The 25,115-nt window shown below is 36.3% G+C and overlaps 1 long non-coding RNA gene across 1 annotated transcript; it reads left to right on the top strand.

Annotated features, from left to right (window-relative positions):
• Positions 1–286: 286 nt before the first annotated feature.
• LOC141498700 (uncharacterized) lies at positions 287–23,413 on the top strand. The gene is made up of 5 exons (XR_012471697.1): positions 287–370; positions 19,849–20,059; positions 22,103–22,539; positions 22,651–22,762; positions 23,100–23,413. It is a non-coding gene; the product is annotated as an uncharacterized LOC141498700 (long non-coding RNA).
• Positions 23,414–25,115: the final 1,702 nt, after the last annotated feature.

The following is a 25,115-nucleotide window of genomic DNA, read 5'->3' as shown; positions in this document are numbered from 1 at the left end:
CTCATACATATATATATATATATATATCTTTAATTTTATGAAGCAGTGCAAACCAAAACAGAAGCATGTGTACATCTAATTCATTCTGCAAAAACATAAAATAAATTAGAAAAGAATAAAAGCTTCCACTCTCTCTCCTATCACCTGATTCTCTAAGAACTAGAGACTTGGATTCTAATCTCCTCTGTGTCATGGAACCATATAGAACTTCCTAGTTCCTAGAGATAAGAAGAACTCATATACCTCACATATCTCTATGGTGACTGGCCTTCTTCACCCTGGTTTTCAAAATACAGATATGTGGATTCTAGAGTGGGAAGACAAAGCATAGGAGAGTTATAGCAGAGCTACACTCACTGCAGATTTCCAGGTTAGTCTCTTGACCCATCTGTTCCCCATCCAGAGTCATATCCTTTTTGGGGATCCCTGGATATCCAGATACACAGAGGAATGAGTAATTCCTTTCTTGTTCTCATACCCTCTCAACCTGGAATCCTATACTGACCTTCCAACACAATCTGACTAGCCCTCGATATTCATGAAAGAAACAATTTTCAATGGACTTATATCCTCAAGTTGCCCTAGAAAGATAGCTGCTTATATATTTCTTAAAAATCTCTTTAAAAGTTCTTGATTTGGCAGCACAAATTATCAAAATTGAAATAATATGCAGAAAAAGAATGTGTCTTTTAAATTTTAAGCATTCTATATTTTCAATTTTCCAAAGAAGTCCCTAGAACCTTTCCAAATATTATATCCCTATGATTCTCAGCTCTTAGTGGTCCTTAGCAATCCACAGAGACTGTTTGGAGGGTCAAATTATTAGGTGCCAAATCCAATTCCTATGTAGATGATAGCCACAGGGATGTTTTTCCTAGTAGAATGTGAGCTTCCTGAGAGGAGGGAGAGTTTAACTTTAACTCTGTAACCCCAGCACCAGACACATGTGGTAGTTTAAGAAATGTTTGTTGATCTACCAATTGATTGCAGTCACAATACTTTATTTACGATATTAGGATATGGATAAGATATGTAATTTCATTGTTGCAGGAAGTTTCTGGTAAGGAGCTTTCTCTATACCATCTCTACACCAACTAAAAATGACTTTATAAGGTGTATCAGAAGTGAGACCCTAATCCCTATGTCATACTCCTTTTTGTTTGTGGCATTACAGTAGGAAAAAACTCCCATACAAACTACCAAAAAAATTAGTTTATAGAGCTAGGGGGAAAAAAAGAATTTAGAAATTCATCTGAAAGAACAAAACATCAAAAATCAAGGAAATTAATGGAAACAAATACAAAGTAAGGTGGTCTAGACATACCAGATCTAAACCTTTCACAAAAAACAGCAATCATCAAAACTATTTGGTACTGGCCAAGACATAGAATGATGGATCAATGGAATAGGTTGGGTAACAGTCATAGTTGTAAATTACGATAGTAATCTACTATTGGATAAATCCAAAGACTCCAACTTCTGAGATTAAAAACTCACTATTTAACAAAAACTACTGGGAAAACTGTAAAATAGCATGGCAAAAATTAGGATAGATCAACATCTTGTACCCTATACCAAATAGGTATAGGCACATGAAATGGGCACATGATTTAGATTTAGATTTAGACAAAAAGGGTGATACCATAAGTAAATTAGGAGAGCCTGGAATTATTACCTGTCAGATCTATGGAGAGGGGAAGGATTAATGATAATTATAAGAGATAGAGAACATTATGAAATTCAAAATGAATAATTTTGGTTATATTAAATTAAAACTCCCCACAGAATTATTTATTTCTACTTATAAAAGGATCTCAGAGTCATTTTATCCAGCCTCCAATTTCTGAGAGTGTGTTGCAATCAAAAACTCTCAAAAAGCAAGACCCTACAACCCTACTCTTAGTAGCCAATTACAGAATGTAATGATGCTTACAGTCAAGTTCTCTCTTTCTCTACTCTGATCATTTATTTGAATTTACACCCAGCTTGTCTGGTTCTCTGGAGACAGAAGACAGTCGGTCAGCTTCTTACAATGACTGCTTAAATACACAATGGTTGGTTATCCTGATCACCTACATCAAAAAGAATACAATCCCAATCTGAACAATCCAGGGCCACACAAGGCAACATTAAGGAATTGGAATAGACTTCCAAAGTCTCACATTCCCACCAGTTGAGCTAATGGATGACATCCAAAGGCAGAATGTTTCCTCTTTAATAGACTTGCTACTTGGAAATGGTAGTGCAAAGTCACCAATCTGTTTTCCTTTTTTTCCCCCAGAGGGCCACTTCAAGTATTGACTTTGGTATATGAAACCCCTCTCAGTTTTCACTTTCTCCATTTAGCATCTGGAGAAATAGGGCCAGACTGTAATTTGGAATCAATACTAAATGAAAAAAAAAGTGGGAGAAATATCAGTCTGCTCAACTCCCATCTTCCAGCTTTGCTTTGGATTGGGAGTTAGGAAACCTGAGTTTCAATACCAGATCTACTTTATATTAGTAGCCAATCTTGTGTAAGTAATTTAACTCACTAGACATCAGATTAATCTTCTGGAAATGAAGATATTGAATTAGATTTTCCAGCTCTAATATACAATGCTTTTTTAATCATTTTGGTTTTTTAACACTTTATTATTATCATTATTTATGAATTTTGTGTAAACAAAACATTTAACATTCAATTTTTAAAATTTTGAATTCCTAATCCTCTCCCTCTCTCCCTCTTCTCCTCTCTCCTTGAAAATATTAGTAATTTGATATGGATTATAAAAGTCCATTCATTTCCATATTAGCTTTGTTGCAAGGGAAAACATGAACCAAAAATAGAAATAATAAAGTAAAAAATATGGTTCAATCTGCATTCAGACTCCATCAGTTCTTTCTATGGAGGTGGATAGCATTTTTCATTATAAGTTTTTTGGAGTTGTTTTAGATCATTGTTACTCAGAATAACCTAGCCATTTATAGTTGATCATCCTTACAATATTTATTACTGAGAGCAATGTTCTTCTGAGTCTGTTCATTTCACTTTGTATCAGTTCATGTAAGTCTTCCCATGTCATTCTGAAAGCAGCCTACTCATCATTTCTAATGGCACAATAGTATTATTTCAATGATTTTTTAAAATGAAGCGAGTCATCTTCCTGTATTGTTTGTGATTTTGAACATAAATCTATGGTGATATGTGAAGATGCTCAACACTCTTTGAACAGTTTACAATAGATTACTGAAATTCTTTCTAGTAATCCTTTTATTACCCTTCTACCCCAAAACTCAAACATAACTCTCCCTAACCCTTCCAACCCCCTCCTAGCTAGTGGTTCATAACCTGGAGTCTATAGACTTCAAAGGGTTTGTGGGTAGATTCTAGGAGGTCCATGGAATTGGCTAGCAAAAAAATACATCTTAATTTCAATAAAATTGTTTCTTTAGTTCTATATATTTTATTTTATGCATTTAAAACATTATTGGTACATTGGAAGTCTATAAACTCATATCCTTCGATATGCTCTTAAAAACCCAGGTTCACTTCCACCCTACCCTGAGGCAAGACTTCTGTGGATTATCCAAGGGCTAGTAGAGGTTAAATGATCAATTGATAAAGAATAAGATAATTTCATTTATTGTGATGCTGGTCAAAGTCTAAACTTCATATTTTGACATAGGCATTATAGGATCAGGATTTATAGAAAATAATTAGTTATGTTTACCTGAAGTTCATTAACTATAAAGGAGTTAATAAGATGCAGGGCAATCTCATAGATAGATAGACTTTAGAGACAGGAAAGCCTGGGTCAAGAGTAGAAGTTGGCAGATCTACCTTTGCAGGAGAAATTTCCTCCTTGGGAGTTGCCTGGAACAATTCAATCATAGATAGGTATTAAAGAACAAACCAAAACAGAAAGCAGGGCTTAGGAAGAGTAAGCTAAACCCAAGGGATAGAATTTTGCCCTTGAAGGCAGGAAGCCCTGGGTTCTTGTCTCTTATACATACTGATTGTGTGACTTTGGACAAGTCATTTAACTTGTCCATGCCCTGCCAGTTTGATAAGACTAGAAGCTGCAGAATAGTTGCCAACTTCAGAGTTTTAACTCGAGTCAAGAGGAGCACTTTCCATCAAAAGGGAGCAGAAGAAATAATTGACTAGCTGTGTGACCTTGGGCAGGTCACTCAGCCCCATTGCCTAGAATTTTTTTTAAAAAAGGGAGCAGAAGACTTGAAGAGTGATACTACTTTTGGTGATAAGGGACTAGAATCCCTGAGGAATAGGATCACGTCCACTTCCAAGGGGTCTGAGGAGTAATATCAATTGCAATTCAAGGGATTAAGGGTCTTTTTTCCTAACCCCACTGTCCTTTCACTGGCTGTCCCCCATGCCTAGAATGTCCTCTCTCTTGATCTCCAAGATCTAGCTCTCATATCTAGATCAACTTAATTATCACCTTTCCCATATCTCCCCATCCCCCACTTCCCCTACCAGTATCTTGACTTGTTTATTATCTTTCATTTACACTGAATATATCTTGTATAGGCATAGTAATTTGCACATTTTCTCCCCTTTAAAATGTGAGCTTCTTGAGGACAGCAATCCTGGCCTTCTTGGTATCCCAAGCACTTCTCCCAGTGCCTGCCAAATAATAAGACTTTGATGTGTGTTTATTGACTGACTGACTGCCAGAGTCTACAAGGAAAAGCTTCCTTAAACTGGTGGCACCTCCCTGAGAGTGCTTTCTGGACACCAGGGAATCCCTTTTCTGACTGGGGAGGGAGTAGTTGTTTTCCTCATGGTGTAACATTCTACTTGAAATAGATCCACCAGGGCTGTTCTCGCCTCCAAAGGATGGGGAGAGCTGTAAACTAAGACGGCAACAAACGCCTACAGCACTAACTGGTGTAGTGAACATAACTTGATATTTTTCTCTGATCTGAATTTGGTCAATCACCTTCGGTTCTTACCCGTTTAGTGAGTTTACATTCCAAAACACAAAACAGTCTCATTTTTAAAACACTATTTCAGTATCTAATGTTTATATTGTGTACTGAACAGTCTGTCATGCATGCTTAGAGTTTGTACCAGAGCTGGACTTGTTGTCAGGAAGTCCTGAGTTCAAATTCTGTCTCAGAAACTAACAAGTCACATAACCCCCCTTTGCCTGGGTTTAAGATGCAGCTAGGTGGCTCGGTGGATAGAGTGCCAGCCCTCGAATCAGAAGGACCTGAGTTCAGTCTCAGATACTTGAGACTTTCTAACTGTATAATTATCATTTAACCCTGATTACTCCCATCCAGGGCCATCTCCAGGCATCTAATTCATATCTGGCTACTGGACCAGAGGGCTTCGGAGGAGAAAGTGAGGCTAGTGATTTCAATTCATGTGCTTGTCATACCATCACCATGGTGTCATGGTTTTCCTTGAGAATGAAGGACAAAAAAATCATATCATCAGGTTTCAACATCAGTGAAATGGGAATAATAATAGCATCTACTTCACAAGGATGTTGAGAGGATCAAATGAAATAATATATAAGTGCTTTGCAAATCTTAAAAAGCCATATAAATGCTATTATCATTATCTTCTGTTTCAGTTACTGCTACTCTCAAGAAAACATTTTTCCAAATCTTCTTTAGTAGTAGACAATTACAGAGACACATGAATGAAAAAGAACCAAGGGAGTGTCAAAGAGACAATGGAAACACACCTATTGTAGATTCAGCACAGCTGTCACAGCTGAAAATCTGGTGTATGGTCTAATGCCTTGAGGCAGTGAAGAGGCTAAACCAGTATGGTGAGTCTCAATAGGAGTGACGCTTGGATGTCTCATGTGAGTATTGCTGACAACACCCTGCTAGGTTTCCCCTCACTCTCTGGCTCAGTTGGTAGTTGTTCTTCCCTCTCAAAGAGGACCAAAATGACTTTGGCTCAGGAGTAATAAGGCAAAGAGAATGAAAGGGGTTGGCCAACACCCTGGACACCAGGAAAATTGTACCAGATGCTGTGAAGAGCACAGTAATACAGTAAATCTCCAAGAACCTTAATAAATGCTAGTTTCCAAATGAGGAGACAAATGAAAAGTTTAAATACCAATTCTGGACAATAATAGAATTGTGTCAAGGCTCATAATGGCTATCACAAGGTAATATATAATTAAGTGTCAAGGGAATAGTTCAGACATTAAGTTTTATGGTCTCTACCTGTGAATTCATTGATGTAGGAAACTTCTGATGAAGAAATTCCTTCTACAATGGCAGTCTGTCAATTATCCTGATGCTTATAGTCTTAAGAGAATTGACAGGACCTTAAAAGGTTAAATAAGTTGTCCAGAGGCACAGATCAAAAGACAGGACTTGAATTCAGTGCTTCCTACCTTCAAGGGAAACTTTCTGTCCACTGTGTCTTGCTTGTTCTTCCCAAGCCCTGTTTTCTGTTTTGTATTGTTTTTTAAACTAGACCAACCTGTGATTTTATTGTTCTAGGCAACTCCCAATGAGGACATTCCTGCTAACAAAACAAATCTGCCAACTTCTAGTCTTAACCCAGGCTTTCCTGTCTCTAAAGCCAGCTCTCTAGCCACTACATTACCCTGAATCTTCTTGGGTCCTTTATAGCTAGTAAATCTCAAGTAAACACAACTAATTGGTCTATATGAATTCTGACACATATGGCTGGCCAGGACCAAACTATCTTATTTCTCATCCACAAATCATTTAACTACTACTAGCCTCTAGAGTTGCAGAAGTCTTGTCTCTGGGTGGGGTGGAAGAGTTCCTGGGTTTTTGAAAATTATTTCAGAGGTCATGAGTTATTATATACTTTTGACTTCATATTTAAGCCATACTAAATGCCTCCTCTCTGAGGAGCAGTGTAGTTTACTCCTGAGAGACTCATCACCAGGAGGTTTGACAAAAGGTGATGGGTTTTTTTTTTTTTGCCCATAGTAATGCATGAAACATACAATGCAAATGACCTTAGGTCCTCTATGGTCCTCTTCCATTTCTTCATTGATGGTGGAGTGGTGAAAAGAAGGGAGACGGTACTAATAATTACACCATTCACAGACAATTTCTAAGCTGATAATGCTTTTAAATGTCAACTTCACCTAAAGACTCACAGATTCACATGTTGAGGGAGAAATTGAACCACATCCTTATTGACATTCTTGGTTATAAACTAAACCAGAAGACATCAACAAATCACAACTAAATTGAAGTGTGGCTCTCAGGTTCTCCCAAGCGAGGGAAATGAAGGGGTTGGTTTTATCAATGGGCCAAGGACAACAAGAAACTTCATTTCTTAGGACACTTAGTCCCTTCCTCTTCAGGTTTATAGTCATGATGAGTATAAACAAAAAGACTACTGTGAAAAGTGTCATTCATGGGCCAATATCCACTGTAGAGAATAAAGAGGAGAAAACCTATGAAAACCTGACAAATCCTGAAAACATATGGATTTACACTTAGATAATCCATAACTATGATGCAACTAAATGGCCTAGTGGACAAAACAATGGACTTAGAATCAGGAAGAATTATCTTCATTAATTCCAGTCTAACCTCAATCACTAGCTATGTGACCCTCAACCATGTTTGCTTCAGTTTCTTTATCTGTAAAATGAGGTGGAGAAGGAAATAGTAAAACACTCCAGTATCTTTGCCAAGAAAACCCCAAGTGGTATCACAAGGGGTTACACACAACTGAAATGAATGAACAAGAACAGCCCAACAATTTCAATGCAAATTTGGTTCAGGAGTCGATGTTGAAAAATATGTTGCAATATGTAATTATAGATCAAGAAATAAAAGTAGATAAAGGCTTCTAGATCTCTTCGAAGCCTCATGTCTCTTTTAAATTTTCTTTTTATCATCATTTTAACAATCATCAACAAACACAAACATCTCAACAAACATTAAAAGTAAGAAAGTTCAGAAATATAACCCTGCATCAGAATTGCATGGATGGAGAGATGTGGATACTTCCTCCAGATTCACCAGCCACTGACATCATGGGCCTTAAGTATCTGGTACTGTTAAAAAGAAAATCCTGGAGGAAGAAGGAGAAGATGACAAGACAAGAGTTAAAAGTATTTGGAGTTTCATCTTCCATCTTGGTACCATATGGAGTTTTTCCAGAATTGAGTATTTAGCCTGCCACTGATTTGTGTTTCTCTGGGCTTCCATACAAATACTCAGGGAGTTAGTTATGTCTGTGGCTGTGACTGTAGCTACAGCCAATACTGTTATTAACAATGCATTTGATTCTGGGCAGAGAGACTATGACCAGCAGGTGTGGTATAGATTGGACCAAGCTTGGTGAGTAACTGCCTCTTAAAACAGTATCCCTCTATTAGGACTCTTGGATGGAGAAAGAAGTAATGGCCCTGACAGACTAGAGAAAAGCATTAGAGCAGTCAGTTCCCTGCTGCATTTGGCAGTATCCTCCAAATAGAGTCCTCAAACTATTCCTCTCCCTCTTGCTCCTCTTTTCTTTGCTTAGTTATTATTTTTTCCACTGTCAAAAAAGAAATCAGTAGCCAAAAACCCTTGTTGTGTGGTCAGTATACTTTATATCAAAAGCAAATAGAAGGGGGAGTTAGTCTGAGGACAGTGGAGGACACATCTCACACCTAGCATGAGGTTAGAGATAGGAAGCAGCAGAATAATGATTTCTTACATGGGAATCACAAATCTTTTTACTTACTCTGTTATAGTATCCCATCACCAGCTGAAGCGGATAAACTGAAATAGCAAGCAGAGCAAGAGAGAGAGAGAGAGAGAGAGAGAGAGAGAGATTTCTAACCTAAAAGGAATCAAAATGTCATATACTAGATAGGACAAACCTACCCAGGACAAAGAAGAGGGAACTCCTATTTGGAATCTTTTACTAAAGCACTTCCCAGCTGTGTGAACCTGGACAAGTCACTTAACCCTGTTTGCCTTAGTTTTCTCATCTATAAAATGAGCTGGAAAAGGAAATAACAGGCTACTACAGTATTTTTTGCCAAGAAAGACTAAAAGAGGTCTGACATGACTGAAAAACAAGTAAACAATAACTAAACGAAACATGGGTTCTTCTCCAAGATTTATCTCATCTTCCAGTAGCAACTCACTGGTGAATATCTTGCAAAATATAAAATACTACCTTCATTCTCCATAATCAGCACCTACACTTAATAATCAATCAATCAATCAACAAACATTTATTAAGTGTCAAAGCATGCAAGACCCTCTGCTGAGCACTAGGGATAAAAAAAAAAAAAAGACAGTCCCTGCTCTTAAGAGGCTTACAATCTAATGTGGGAGACAACCTGCGGACAAACATATAGAGATATGTAGATATCTCTATATGTTTGTCCGCAGGTTGCTTCCCATATCAGATATGTATATTTGTATGTATGTGTGATAGGGGAAAAGACAGAAGGAAGGCATTGGATTTAAAAGGGATTGGGGAAAGCTTCCTGAGGAAGGTGGGATTTTAGATGCACCTTAAAGGAAGCCAGGTAGATCAGTATTTGGAGCAGAGAAGGGAGAGCATTCTAAGCGTGGGGGACAGCCAGAGAAGATGCTGGAAACTAAGATATGGAGTGTATTTTTTATGGAACAGTCAGAAGATCAGCATCATCACTAGCATTCTGTATTATGTAATAAAATATGAACTTCTGTTACAATCCAGTCAGATGAATTTGTATGACATCATTAGAATTGAAATTTAATATACTTCAACATGTCAGAAGAACTGATTACAAATGAACAACGCTTTCTTTTTTTGTTTTGTTTTTTAGGTTTTTGCAAGGCAGTGGGGTTAAGTGGCTTGCCCAAGGCCACACAGCTAGGCAATTATTGCGTGTCTGAGGTCAGATTTGAACTCAGGTCGGCTTGACTCCAGGGCAGGTGCTCTATCCATAGCGCCACTTAGCTACCCCCAAAATGCTTCCTGAATAAGTTCTCTGCATGTAGTCATATCATCAACTGAATGGAGCAAAGGCCAAAGCAGATGCCAGAGGAGAAGAAAGAATAAAATGATACGATGTGTATTTGCAGCAGCTCTGTCCTCACCTGTTCCACCAATCTGCAAACTCCAAAAAAAAGTAAGAAATGAACAATAAATAAGTAAAATCATGTTTATCACCACTTCTTGGAGAAGTTTAACTAATATCAAAAATCTGAATTAGAAATCACTCCGGAAAGCAAATACTCAATTTTTCCAAGAGAAAAATTAGGACAGCAACAGCAATGTAAAGTGTAAGCTGTAGAAAGGACATGAATCTTTGTCGTTTCTGTAATAGGGTCAACATGCCCCTTAAGGGGGCTGATTAACAATAGTCAGACATCTAGGTGGCTCATTGGATAGAGAGCCAGATCTGGAATCAAGAAGACTGCAATATTTACTAGCTGTGTGAACCTGGCCAGAATACTTAACCCTGTTTGCCTCAGTTTCTTCATCTGTAAAATGAGCTGGACAGGGAAATGACAAACTGCTCCTGTATCTTTGCCAAGTAAACCCCCAAAGGGGTTTGAAAAGTCAGACAGTTCTGGACGATTGAATCAATTGGACAATTAAGTCACATAGAAGATGTATGTCCCTGAAAAAAAAAGTTGACATTTTGAAAGAAGAGGTTGATTCCCTCAGGAGCCCCAAGTTCTTTCCCTGTTGAGGAGAGGAAGTTGAACAACTACATAGAAATTTAGAAAAACACCTGAAAGGGCAGGAGAATTTTTTTTACTCTCTATGTGCTCAGGTCCTTTACTTTAAAATATCTGTTCTATGTTGCATCAAGAGTCGGTGGTCACCCCTTGAGAAAATGTTGTATGCTGATGATAGTATTTTCTATTTTCTCACTCTCTCATCTTCATGTAGTTTTCCCGGTTTTGGCTTTGTTCCTCCAACTCCTGGATATACTAGCCTGCCACTCCTGTTGGTGTTTAGTTGCTCAGTTGTCACTCTCATTAGTTCTGACAAGTTTCTTGTTGTTGTCCTACCCTCCTCTCAGACAATCACCATGGCTCCCAGATCCTCATGGCCATGATTCCCAATTACACACTATCTTTAGCATCTGGTAAAAAAAAAAGTTCATTTAATGTCCAAGAAATAAAAAAAATCGATACAAGTGACACAATTTTTAAGGCACAAAAGTTTAAATCTTTGAAGCTGAATAATTTTGGGGCAACTAGGTAGAGCAGTGGATAGAGCATCAGCCCTGGAGTCAGGAAGACCTGAGTTCAAATCTAACCTCAGACACTTAATAATTACCTGGCTGTGTGGCCTTGGGCAAGTCCACTGCCTTGCAAGAATTAAAAAAAAGTTGAATAATTTTATTCAATAAGCATTTATTAGACACTTTCTATGTCCAAGGTGGGATAGGTGAATAGCACAGTGGATAGAACACTTGACCAAGAGTCAGAAAGACTAGAGTTCAAATTTGACTTCAGACACTTACTCCCTATGTGACCCTGGGAAAGCAATGACAAATCTCTATAGTATCTTTGCCAAGAAAACCCCATGGGCCATTAGTCCATTGGGTCACCAAAGAGTCAGAGATGATTGAATGGCTGAACAATAATGAGCAAGCGCCTGATCTAGATTCTGGGGATACAAAGAGGCAACAAAGCCATTGCCTTGGGAAACATTGACCAAAAGAAGTAAACTCAAGATAATATTGAGGGCCGGAAGGGAGAAGAACATTCAGTAAAGGTTTCATGAAAGAAGCAGCTCTAAGGTGGGCCTTGAAGAAAATTAAAGATTCTGAGAGACAAATAAGAGAGTCTTTGTAATCAATACCCAGCATTTATGTAGCAATTTAACGTTTGCAACATTCTAACAATTATTATCTCATTTTATTCTCACAACACTGGGAACAAGTAGGTGCTACTGTTCTACTCATTTATACATGAAGCAACTGAGGCTAAAAGAGGTTATGTGACCAATCCAGGGACACAGAGGTGGGGAGAAAATAAGGCAGAATTCAAACCCAGGCCCCCTTGACTTCAAGTCCAGTACCCCATCCATTGGGCTATTTATCTCTCTGCAAAGGATATTGGAGATAGAATCATTTCTGGAACATCAAGTTGTCTGTCTGACTAGAATTTAAAGTGTGGGAAAGAGAGTCATGTGCAATAAACCTAGAAGACTGAATGAATTCAGATCGCAAAGACCAGGCAACGAATTTTGCATTTTACCTTAGATATTACCTTGAACTTTCATGAGCAGGGGAATAAGATGTTTAAATCTGAATTTCAGGAAAGTTTTTGGCAAATATGTGGAAGAAGAAATGGAGAGAGAAGAGACTGGAAATAGGGAAACAAGCTATAAGGTTCTTGAAACAGGCCAGGCAAAATGCAATATGGGCCTAAATAAAGCATCTTGGTGGGGAGAAAGGTATAAAGATGAGAGATACTGTGAAGGTAGCATGGACAAGACTCAGAGGATTACTGGTTATGGGAAAGGAAAGGGAAGGAAAGGGTGATGATGACTTCAAGGTTATAAAATTGGATGAGCAAAAGGATGGTGATGGTCTCTTTAGAAACTTGGATGAGGGAATAATGCAGAATGAGATACACATGTATGGACATGGCCAATATGGGAATTTGTTTTGCTTGACTGCATATTAGTTGAGGATATTATCTTTTAAATTCAATGAGAAGAGAGGTGGAAGAGAGAGAGAGAATAACTGTTAATTGAATAAAACAAAATTTAATTAAGGACAAAGATAGTGTGTTTCAATCGGGATATTTTGAGATTCAGGTGCCAATGTGGCATTCTAGTAGAGACATCTAGCAGGCAGTTAGTGATATGGGACAGGAGCTCAGGGGAGACATGAAGGTTGAATATATAGAAATGAGAGTCATGTTGCATAGATGATCATTGAACCCATGGGAACTAAGTAGGTCATAAAAGAAAGACTATAGAGAGGAAAAAAGGGTGTTCAGCAAAGAGATTATCAAAACAATGAAAAAGATCACAAACATGCTTTTACAAAAAAAAGAAGCCTAGAAGACATCAGCAGACTCCAATTCATTTCTATAAAATCTATATGAAGTATCATTTGGAAATATCCTTAATGAAAACAGAAAAAAGGGATCAGACAGGTTTTTAACAGATGAATTTCTAATACATGCTATGATTATACTGCTACGATATAATTGCCCAAGAGGTATGGAGAATAGAAGATTCCCTTCTGATAATTTGTTATTGATTTTTTTCCGATTAAGAATTTACTGTATACAAAGCACTATGCTAAGTCCTGAAGATAAATATAGAAAAACAAGACTGTCCCTATTTTCACAGAACTCACTAAGAGAATATAGGTGGTTCCAGATTCAAATAATATGAAAAAATCTAGTCATTCTAAGGTTACATTCATAAAGTCAATTATAATACTTCTTTAATGCCATTTCTGCTAACAAAACCATATCTACTTCTGATGATGAGAAGGGAACAATATTTCATGTTAGTGTCAAAAATATTCTTTTCTTGGTCTTCATTAGCCATAACTATAGAATTATTGTTGATTTTTTAAAAGCAACTGATAATCAAACAAAACTTCCAGAGATTGCCTCAAAGTGTCTCCTCTATTTATGTAAACATTACATTAAGACGAATGACAGCTGCAACAACAGAAATGATTTTGTTCTATGAGTACTGAAATCAAGTGAAAAACTAAGAAATATACTATCTATGGTATTTAGTGGTGTCACAAAAGTCATCCTGCTCAGATACCAGATTCCCTTTTGATGAAAGTTTCCACAAATTCTCCTCTTGCAGTTATAGTATTATTTGCATAAAAAACTAAATATTAAAATCCCTCCTTACTGAAATCCAAAGCAGTATAAGGGATTGGTCTAACCATTCATACAGGATGACAAAATAAATAAATCATGATGATCATAGCAAGCATTTATATAGCACCAACTGCATTGATTAACAAATATTAACCCATTTGATCCTCACAATAACCCACCTAGGTGCCATTATTATCCCCATTTTATAATGAGAAAACTCAGGAAAATGGTCAAGGTCAAAATGCCAGTAAATGTTTGAGATTGGATTTGATTGAAATCTTCCTGACTCCAGGCCAAGAGCTCTATCCACTCTTACCTAGTTACCTCTCAGAGGAATAATAAAATAATAGCTGATATTTTTAGATCAAACTTTGAGATATACAAAGCATTTTGCATACACTATTTTATTTGAGCCTCGAAACAACCCTATAAAGTAGGTACTACAGATACTTTTTTTTTATCATTTTACTTACAAGAAAACTGAGACTTAAAATGGTGAAGTGATTTGCCCCTGGCCACATGGCTAGTATCAAAGGGGATATTTAAACTCATATCTCTTTGATTTCAAGTTCATTACTCTATCTACTAGACTTTCTTAGTAATAACACACAGTCAAAATATGTATATTGCCCAGAAAGTACTGTATATCTTATATAGGTAGTAACATGGTGTAGATCTGATTTCAGATCAAAATTCTGACCTTTCCTAGATGTGTGATCCTGAGCAAGACCCTTAACTTTTGTCTGCCTTGCTTTCCTCATCTGTAAAATGGAGATGATAATAATAGCATCTATCTCCCAAGATTGTTGTGAGAATCAAATAATAAAATAATTGTAAAGTGCTTAGCAAAGTCTCTGATCCCATAATAAGAACTATATAAATGTTATATTTATTGTTATTAATGAGATGGTACTCTGTTGAATTAGTCTGTCAATATGTACACACACACACACACACACACACACACACATACATATATATATATATATATATATGTATATATATATCCCCATTTGGGAATCTCTGCAGTGCTTTCATTGATCAAATTGCTCATTGTCACTTGTCTGCCTTTATCATAAAAGCATAAGAGATAGAGCTGGAAGGAACTATCATGCCTTATAGTGTAGTTTAGTCATGTCCAACACTTTGTGTGACCCCTTTGTAGTATTCTTGTCAAACATACTGAACAGTTTTCCATATCCTTCTCAGCTCATTTTACAGATGTGGAAACTGAGGCAAACAGAGTTAAGCTACTTTTCCGGGGTCACACGGCAAATAAGAATCTGAGGTCAGATTTGAATTCAGGAAAATGAGTCTTCTTGATTCCACTATCCAATGTGCCACCTAGCTTCAAGCTTTAATTGACTCATCTGTAAATGAAGAGGTTGGACTAAATTCATCTCTGAGGTTCCCTCCATTGTCAAAATATATGATTCTATGATGTCTATGGAAGAGATAGTATAAAATATAAGATGAAGGAGAGGGATTGTTTAATTTTTGTCTTTGTATCTCCAGCACTGAGCAGACTATCTGACTCATAGTAGGTGCTTAATAAACGGTTGTTGTTTGATTAATATGCTCTGGACTATAGGATATGCTAATCTAGAATCTAGATTTATGCTTAACAAAGTATGCAGATAAACCATCTATCAAGGTTAAAAGATAATAGATAAACGCCAAGGACTATATCAATAGTTTTTTTAAAATAGTATTTTATTTCTTCTCAAATTACATGTAAAGATAATTTTCAACATTCATTTCTATAAAATTTTAAATTCTAAATTTTTCTAACTCTCCAAGACAGCAAGCAATCTAAGTTAAACATATACAATCATGTTAAACATCTACATTAGTCATGTTGTGACAGAAAAAACAGGAAAAAAAGGGGAAAAAACACAAGAAAGGAAAAACAAAAAAACAACAAAAAAGTGAAAATGATATGTTTTGATATGCATTCAGACTCACTCTTCCATGATTGTGTACAGTATTTTCCATCATGAATATGCTTTGATTTTCATGTAGATTCCATAGTTTCTTCCCTAAATGTGGATGGCATTTTCCAACATGAATTTTTTTAATTGTCTTGAGTCATTGTATTGCAAAGAGTTAAGTCTAACATAGTTGATCATCACACAATGTTGCTATTCTCTTGCTTCTGCTCACTTCACTTAGCATCAGTTCTTGTAAGTCTTTCCAGATTTTTCTGAAATCTGCCTCATCATATCTATATAGATATAAAGTATTCCATTATATTCATATACCACAACACATTCATCCATTTCTCAATTGATGGGCATCCCCTCAATTTTCAATTCTTTGCCACCACAAAAAGAGCTGCTATGAATATTTTTGTACATGTGAGTCCTTTTCCCTTTTTTATGAACTCTTTGGGATAAAGACCTAGTAGTAGTAGTATTGCTGAATCAATGGTTTATAGCCCTTTGGGCATAGTTCCAAATTACTCTACAGAATAATTGAATTAGGTCACAACTCCACCAGCAATTCATCTGTTCTAATTTTTCCACATCTCCAATATTTATCATTTTCCTTTTCTGTTATATGAGCCAATCTGATAGATATGAAGTGGTATCTCAGAGTTGTTTTAATTTGAATTTCTCTAATCAATAGTGATTTAGAGTATTTTTTCAAATGACTACAGATATCTTTAATTTCTTCGTCTGAAAACTGCCTGTCCTTTTATCATTTATCATTTGGGGACATAGACATCCTTAAATCAATGTAAATACACACAAGCACAAAAGAAATATACAATCACCTTTTTTCTATTCTACTATGTTATAAAAATGCTTGTTTTATTTCTTAAGATCAGAATAAATTTTTCAAAATGCAATTAGAGGAATGCCTATAATATGTTGGGAAGTTCTACCCTAGGGGATTTAATGGAAAGCATAATCAAGATTTATACATGTCTAAGAAATGTACAAGGGTGACATCAGTCTGCATTAGTGGAGAAAAGTCAAATCAATGAAGTTATGGATACATTAAAGTTTCAAAGTAACTGATAAATATTTTTAAACTTTCCATTAAAATCACAAACAATCACTATATGAACCTGATAGAATATAATGACCCCAAAAGGTCAATCACCTGCAGTTGAAGAACAAATAAGTAGGTTTTGAGACACTAGGACTAGGTCAATATACTTTTCATGTGTTCCTTAGGGTCTGCCATTTCACAGCACCCATATTGATCAGAGAATATAACTTTTTCTAATCCATTATGGTCTTCTAAGTTATTGATTCTGAAGTCAAACATTCTTGAAGTGTGGCTTGATTCAAAATACTATATATCATATACAGTATGCTATAATAGCTTATTGTGTCAAAAATGACAATTTCCATAACATCATATATCAGATGTAAACTGGGTACAAAATGAAAAGCATAGGGAAAAATTTCTCCTTTCTTCATAACTTTAAAGATCTTGTGTCTAAGGCAACTGGTACCAACTAAATGCTTGAGGCAACAGTTATAAGAGATGCTCCATCACTCTCCTTAATGTTCCATTAAGATCTCTATATAGAGGTACATTGGAATTGGCTCATACTGGTACCCAAGAACCAACTGATAAATATTTATTGTGAGCATTTACACTTTAGAAACCAACAGATGCTACAAATCAAGCGACTGTTTCATTTTTGTCTTTGTATCTCTAGTACTGAGCTTTTCTTTTGATGACTGCCTAGACTTAAGAAATTAACTGAGAAAATGCAAATAATACAGATTAAACATAAAAGTGTGCTGTGTATACATTTTCTTTTTCAGAGTAGTAGGAGGGGACAATGAGTTGTTAAATATTCAATCAATATAATCCTGCCTATATATTACTCTCTGATAACATTCAACAGTGTGGTTTTGAGAAATTCTGTCATCTTCCATTTATGTTTAAGATGATTAAATTCATTATTGCTGACTGAAAAGAAAGGAAAATTATCAAAGGCCACTTTCAAAATAATGAAGTTTTGTACACAGTATTTTTTAAATTAGATCTTTGAGAGTGTTGTGTGTGTGTGTGTGTGTTTGTGTGTGTGTGTGTGTGTTTGTGTGTGTGTGTGTGTGTGTGTGTGTGTGTGTGTGTGTGTGTAAAGAGTTCTCTATGAGATAATTTCCTCTACCACTGGTATTTCCTCTGCAGCAACAACAAGGTGATACAGTGAATACAGTGCCAGGTCTAGAGTCAGAAAGACTCATCTTCCTGAGTTCAAATTCAACCTCAGACATTTCCTAACTGTATGACCCCTGGGCCTCAGTTTTTGCTGCTGAAGGAGATGGCAAAGCATTCGAGTATCTTTGCCAAGAAAATCCCAATAGTATCATGACCAAGCAACCACATTTGCTCTGCAACTTGCAGGTTGCAACTTAGAGAATTGTCTCTAAGAGAGGCATCATGGCATAGCAGACAATGAGCTGGTCTTGGAGTCACATAATACCTGAGTTCAGTCCTGCCTCTGACTTATAATATCAGTATGATCCAAGAAAAGTCAATTTCCCAGTCTCTCAAACAACTCTCTTAAATTTTTTATATATTGGTTGAACAAGAACTTTCAAGTAATGAATATTCATTGTGTGCAAATCACCATATTAGGTATTTGTTGGGGGTGGGGAGCTGCAACTAAAATAGTAATTCATATTTACATAGCACTTAATGTCTGAAAAACATTTCCCATTCATTATCTCATTTGATTCTCAAATAGATTTGTCAGGTTTGAACTGGTGGTATTGATATCCATATTTTACAAAAAAGAAAACTGAGATTTAGAAAGTTTAAGTAATTTATCCAAGATCATACAGCAAATGGATCGTAGAAGCAGCCCTAAGCCTATGCATTTGAACTATAAATTCAGTGTTACCATGACACCAAATTATCTCAAAGGAAAGAGAAATTAGTCTTAATCAGCCCTTGGGAAAGGGCTGTAAAGGAAGAATTTACCATTCTAACTTTTAGACTTGTACTAAGCAGTAAGCATTGAGGACAGGACCCTATCTTGAGGATCTCTGTATGTCTATCACAGTGATTAGTACATGAAGATAGGTATCTGGTAACTGTTGAATTTAACTTCATGAAATCCCTAGAATAGGGATGGTAAATGCTATTGGAGGAAGACCTTAGAATTTAGAGTTAAAGGGATTTGTAGAGATTCTCTAGTCTAATTGACTCAGTTTATAGACAAAAAAAATGAGACACAGGAAGTGAAGAACATAACCAGTAAGTAGCAGATTTTCTGGTACAATATTGTCTTCCTGTAAACTAAACAATAAGTAATCAAAAGAAATTGGTTGCCTTATCCAGGATGACAGTCCAACTGAAAGCAAATTTTTTTTTTGTTCTCATTATTGGACCCAGAAAAAATACTCCTTAAATTTGTAGGAAGGTATGTTTAATAAAAATAAAATTATTCATGAGACTATTAATTTAATATAAATAATAAAGTTTAAATTCCTTAAAGGCAATGATTTTTCTTCATAGCTTTATTTGCTTGCCTCAGCATTTAGCACATCTTGTACATAGTGTATATATTGAATTGAATTAAATTGAATTGAATAACAATGGTTATTTGCCATTGTCACCTTGTCTCAGTTTTAATATTATTAGTAATCTCTAAAATAATCCAAATCAGTTTATAATGGGAATTCTGAAAACTGGAACTTGATGTTATTTTATTCAAAATTTATTTCTAAACTTTTCCAAATAATATTAACTTGAAAAATTAACATATTTTCATGGTTTTTGTAGAACTGTATCTAACAAAGAAAAATTAAAAAAAAGTTGCCAAAGCTTCCAGGATCAGTGATGTTGAGAACCATAAAAATCAGTAATTATACTTGGAAAATTAATTAGTGGCTGGAACAGGAGCCAGAGAGACATTAAAACTAGAGTGATGCAATCAGCAAATCTGGAGCTTATTTCAAACCCTAAAATGGCATCTGGCACCCACTGCAAAGTCTTTAGATGTTGAAAACTGAAAGAGTGAAAAACAACAAATGACAACACACAATTACAGAAAAACAAAGAAGGTGTATGCCCAGTGATGTGTCTCTGTTCACTTTTCAGAAATTTCACAGAATCTCCAATCTCATTGGAAGAGACTTCAGAGACCAGCTACTACATGAGCATCACCTCCACCTCATACCTGATCCAACTTTCATGTGTAGACCTCTAGTCTCACAAGGGGAAATTTTTTTTTTTTTGCCTCAAGCTTAAATCTATCTCCCTGACATATTCACCTCTTGCTTCCATTTCTGCCTTCTGGGGCCAAGTAGAGGTAATGTAATCTCTCTTCCATATGACATCTCTTCAAATGTCTGCAGACAGCTAAAGTATTTTCCCTGTGTAATCTCTTCTCCATCTTAAATATGAGGTGACATGATGTAGTGGAAAGAATGATGGATTTGGAGTAAAAAGACCAATATTTGAATCTCAGATTGGGCAAGTCACTTCATCTTGTGGACAGCTAAGTGGTATAGGAGACAGAGAACTGGAGTCAGGAAGACTCATCTTCATGAGTTCAAATCTGGACTCAAACACTGACAAGTCACTTAATCTTGTTTGCCTCAGTTGTCTCATATGTAAAAATGAATTGGAGAAGGGAATGACAGGCCACTCTGCTATCTTTGCCAAGAAAATCCCAAATGGAGGCAGTCAGATGTAACAGAAATGACCAAACAACAACAACAACAATCCTGATCAATAAAAATTAGTAAAATTAGACTTAATGGTATCTGAGACTTCTATCTCTCAATCTGTGATCCCATGTCCCAGCTCTTTCAACTAATTTTCATATGGTATGACCTTAAGAACTTCCTCTCATCACTATCTATCTGCTGTCTGCTATCTAATTTTATAAATGTCCTTCCTAAGGTGTGGTGCCCGCAACTGAACATAATACTCCAAAAGTGGCCTGAAAAAAAGAAAAATTTAGCAGAATTATGACCTCCTATCCAGACTCTTAAAGCAGCCTAAGTCTGAATTGGCCTTTATGCATTGTTGACATATTAAGATCATTTTCAGATTATTTCCAAGCACCAATTTAATCATACCTTTTCCATCTTGTACTTGGGAGCTTAATTTCTGAGCCCATGTGAGGTCTTACATTTTTATCTTCTTTTCAGTCAATCATTCTAGTCCTTTGAGAAATTTTAGATTCTTATTATTTTACCCAACATCCCTTTTAGCCAACATACCCAATATTTAACCATCCCTCCTAAATTTGTGTTATCTTCAGATGTGAAAAGTCTGCCACCCAAGCCTTTGTCCAAAAGGACAAGGTCAAACACAGATGCTTAGACTAATCTTCCACAGATCTCCTTCTAAGCTGATATCAAGTTATTAATGGCTGTTCCTTTTTTTGGTTGTGACTGCCTCTTTGTGACCTCATTTGGAGTTTTTTTGGCAAAGATACTGGAGTAGTTTGCCATTTCCTTCTCCAGCTCATTTTACAGATGAGGAAACTGAAACAAGCAGGCTTAAGTGACTTGCTCAGGATCACACAACTAGTAAGTGTTTGCGGCGAGATTTGAATTAAGAAAGATGTCTTCCTGACTCCAGGACCAGTAGACTACCTATGTACTTTGGTGCTGTTTATATATTCCTATTAATAACTACTTCACTGTTCAGTTATTTGGTTGTGTCCAACTCTTCATGATTCCATTTGGTGCATTCTTAGCAAAGAAACTGGATTAGTTGTTCATCAGTCAGAAACAATTGAAATTACTATACAAGAACAAGCTATGCCACTTTGGGCAAGACAAGGCACCATTCTGTGCCTCAGTTTCCTCATCTACAAAATGGGAACAATAGTGCACTTGTGTTTTATTGCACTATAAAAATTTAAACTATTATGATTGCTAAAAATGGAAATTTGTCAAGAAATTTGGATTAATAAGAGCCATTTTAGGGAGAAAATCCAAATAAAGTTTAATCAGATTTTATTTCTCAAAGGAAATCCAATAAAGGAAATATAAAAAAACCTATAGTAAACCAACGAACCTACCGATCATAAATTTCAGAATAGAAAATTAAAATGTCTATTTTTACTTTGACAAACCTACCCTAGGGGTGGCTAGGTGGTGCAGTGGATAGAGCACTGGCCCTAGAGTCAAGTACCTGAGTTCAAATCCAACCTCAGACATTTAATAATTACCTAGTTGTGTGGCCTTGGACAAGCCACTTAACCCCATTGCCTAGCAAAAACTAAAAAAAAAACCCTACCCTAATTGAAAAATAAATTAAGCATTTAAAGAATTCAATAACAAAATGAACTAAGGTGATTTTATTTGTGAAGTTGTTACTGTTTTAATTTTGTTAGATATTAAGGCACTGAGAAGGAAAGGCAGAAGCAGCATGTGCTCAACAAGCCAAACCAAAGCTCACCAGCAACTTGATTGATATCTCCCTTTGAACCAGTCCAGGACCTTGAACCCAAGAGTGGAAGGAATAATGATGCTTTCATCCCAGTGCCCTCAGACATCATTCTGGGAAAATATGACCTGGCAAATACTCCTGAAGGTCCTTCAACCCCAGCTCCTGAAAGAAGACTAAGGAAAGAAAGTTCTTGCAACCAAAGTCCTTGGCACTATCAAAGAAAAAGAGTTCAACTGTAGAAAATGATAATATATTATCAGTTTAAATGATATTAAAGAAGTTACTATCTTCTGCTTTTTCTGCTACACCCTAAGGACCATGAGACTTTCCATCTGACCTTCTGCAGAAATTTTCCAAATGTGTTGCCTTCTCCCTTGGAAGGTGAGTTTTTGGAGAGTAGAAATCATCTGCCTTTTCTATTTATCTTCTCAATATAATGCTTGTTCTTAGAAATCCATTAATAAGTGCTTTGTTCATTTATCCCTTCCAAAGATAATACATTAGCAGCTAGATGACAAAATTGTTGGAGTCCTAGGCCTAAAGTTCAGAAGACCTAAGGGCAAAGGCAACTTCTGACAGACACTTACTATCTACGCAACTCTGGGTAAGTCATTTAACCTCTGTTTGCCTCCATATCTTCAAATGAAAAATGGAGATGATAAGAATTTGTAAAGTGCTTAGCTCTTTGTTTGGGCACTCTATAAAAGTACTAAACCTTTCCCTTATCTACATAATTTTAGTACATTCAAGGTATCAACCTTCCCAGAATTTATATTTCAACATTATTCAAAAGAAGACTCACAGGTGACAAGTAATCACCATTCCCTTCAAACATCCTGATCCAAAATATTCCCTCACCGCTCCCTTTATAAGGATCTTCCCCAGACAGGACAGGGACGGAGTTGGGTTTTGTTTTGTTTTTTACTGTTTGTATCTCCTAGAAGTGAAGAAAGTGAAAGTTCTTTCTAATTCCAAGTATTTCAATGGAGACAACTTCAAGGAGAAGATTTTATTTGGTGATCCTGGTGACTAAGAGGAAAGGAGTAGGGAAAAGTCAAAATAAATTTGAGCCCGGTTTTAGGACAGGTTCTCTTCAGAATGATTAGAATATTCCTAAGAGAGAAAAACAGTGATTGAAGCTCTACAAATTCAATTGCTAACCAATAAATTAAAACACAAAATAATAATGATAACAATAATAGCAGCAAAGTCACACTTTTCATTAAGAGCTCAAAGTTACTAATAAACATTTACTAATTAGGCCTTTCAACATCATCATGAGGTTATTATTATTTAGCATTTCCATAGCCCTTAACGTTTTCAAAGTGTTTTTGCCAACATAATTAAGAGTTCTTCACAGCAGGCCTGTGAAGAGGGTCATATGTCATCAGAATTCTAGAGAAAAGCAAGACAATGTAATGAACACAGAGAATGCATGAGACTATTCTTTTCATTCAGTATTTGTCCTTCTAGGGCTACCCCAATTTTGCAATGGCATTCATTTCATGACTTCATGGAGAGGTGGGAATCTCTTGGATAAACATTCCTGTTCCAGGGTCCCATCTCCATGTGGAATCAGGGGGATTTGTGTCATTTGTCCACATGCTTTCCTGTCTCTCTGGGATGACTTCTCCCCCTTCTGTTTCCTGAGAAATGTAATGACTTGGAAGAGTCTGGGAGAAAATATTGTTGATATTATTGTTAATATTTGTCTTTCATTCACAATGGGAGACCTGCCTTTTCTTGGTAAAGAGGTGGATAGGTAATTCCTTCCTCTGCCTCAAAGGAAGTTGGAAGACTTTGGGGGAAGGAAACTTTTGGAAGGGGTTCTAAGTGAAGAAGTCAATTGGGTGAGAACAAAAGGATTGCTGTGCAGCAATGGAAACTTGATGGATCAGCTAATAGTCTTATGACTTCCTTTAGCATGGTCAGTAGCTTCTGAGGAAAGGCAAAGAAAGAAGATGATAGAAATAATCTAAGGCTGATATAAGCAACAGCAGGATACAAAGACAAGGCGTTTGAAAACAGAGAATAATTTATAAATGAACCAGTAAATGGCAGGATCAAGATTGTGAAGAGAAAAAAATGAAGTCTGAAGAGAGACGTGTGTGTGTGTGTGTGTGTGTGTGTGTGTGAGAGTGGGTGTATGTGTAAGTGTGTGTATGTGTGTGTGTGTGTGTGTTTATGACTATACTCATCTTGGAAGGAGAGAGGGAAAGTGGAAGGAGGAGGACCTGGTAGGAAAGATTCAAATCCTGGGTTCAGTCTATTGAAGCAATGGCAGCTCAACTCCACAAATACCACAAATGCCATTCTCTTTGAATTAATCCTTTTCTTTCACTAATAGTCAATATATGTCCTATTGCCCACAGAAAGTAAAGAGTCAAGTCATAAATGTGATGATTTTTATGAGGGGGAGGTGGGGAATCCTGTCAAACTGCACAACTCACTTCATCTCTTTAGAATTGAAATTTCCTATTAAATTAGGGAGTACTATATGTTTATGGTGGAACAGAAGGATGACACAGTGGACAGAGAAGGGAGCCTGGAATCAAGAAAACCTGAACTCAAATCTGACCTCAGATACTTATTAACGGAGTGACCCTGGACAAGTCATTGAACCTTGTTTGCCTCTGTTTCCTCATCTGTAAAATAAGCTGGAGAAGGAAATACCAAAACACTCCAGTATCTTTGCCAGGAAAATCCTAAAAAAGGAATAACAACTATATATTTATAAGGTTTGTTCCTACTCTATAATTCTATATTTGTCCAATAGCCTCAGATGTGACAATTTTTTGAAAGAAATTTTAATTGGCAGAAGCTTTAGTCTGACTGCACAATTATTAATTTCTTTTAATTCATTTCATATTAATTTAAGTGAAAAGTAATTAATAATCATATGGTCAGATTGAAGCAACATTTGGCAACCATTCACATGAATGTTTATTTATTTGGGA

The sequence above is a fragment of the Macrotis lagotis genome, chromosome X, assembly GCF_037893015.1.
Source record: "Macrotis lagotis isolate mMagLag1 chromosome X, bilby.v1.9.chrom.fasta, whole genome shotgun sequence".
In the NCBI taxonomy this organism is placed as follows: domain Eukaryota; kingdom Metazoa; phylum Chordata; class Mammalia; order Peramelemorphia; family Peramelidae; genus Macrotis; species Macrotis lagotis.
This window is presented reverse-complemented; position numbering and strand designations above follow the sequence as displayed.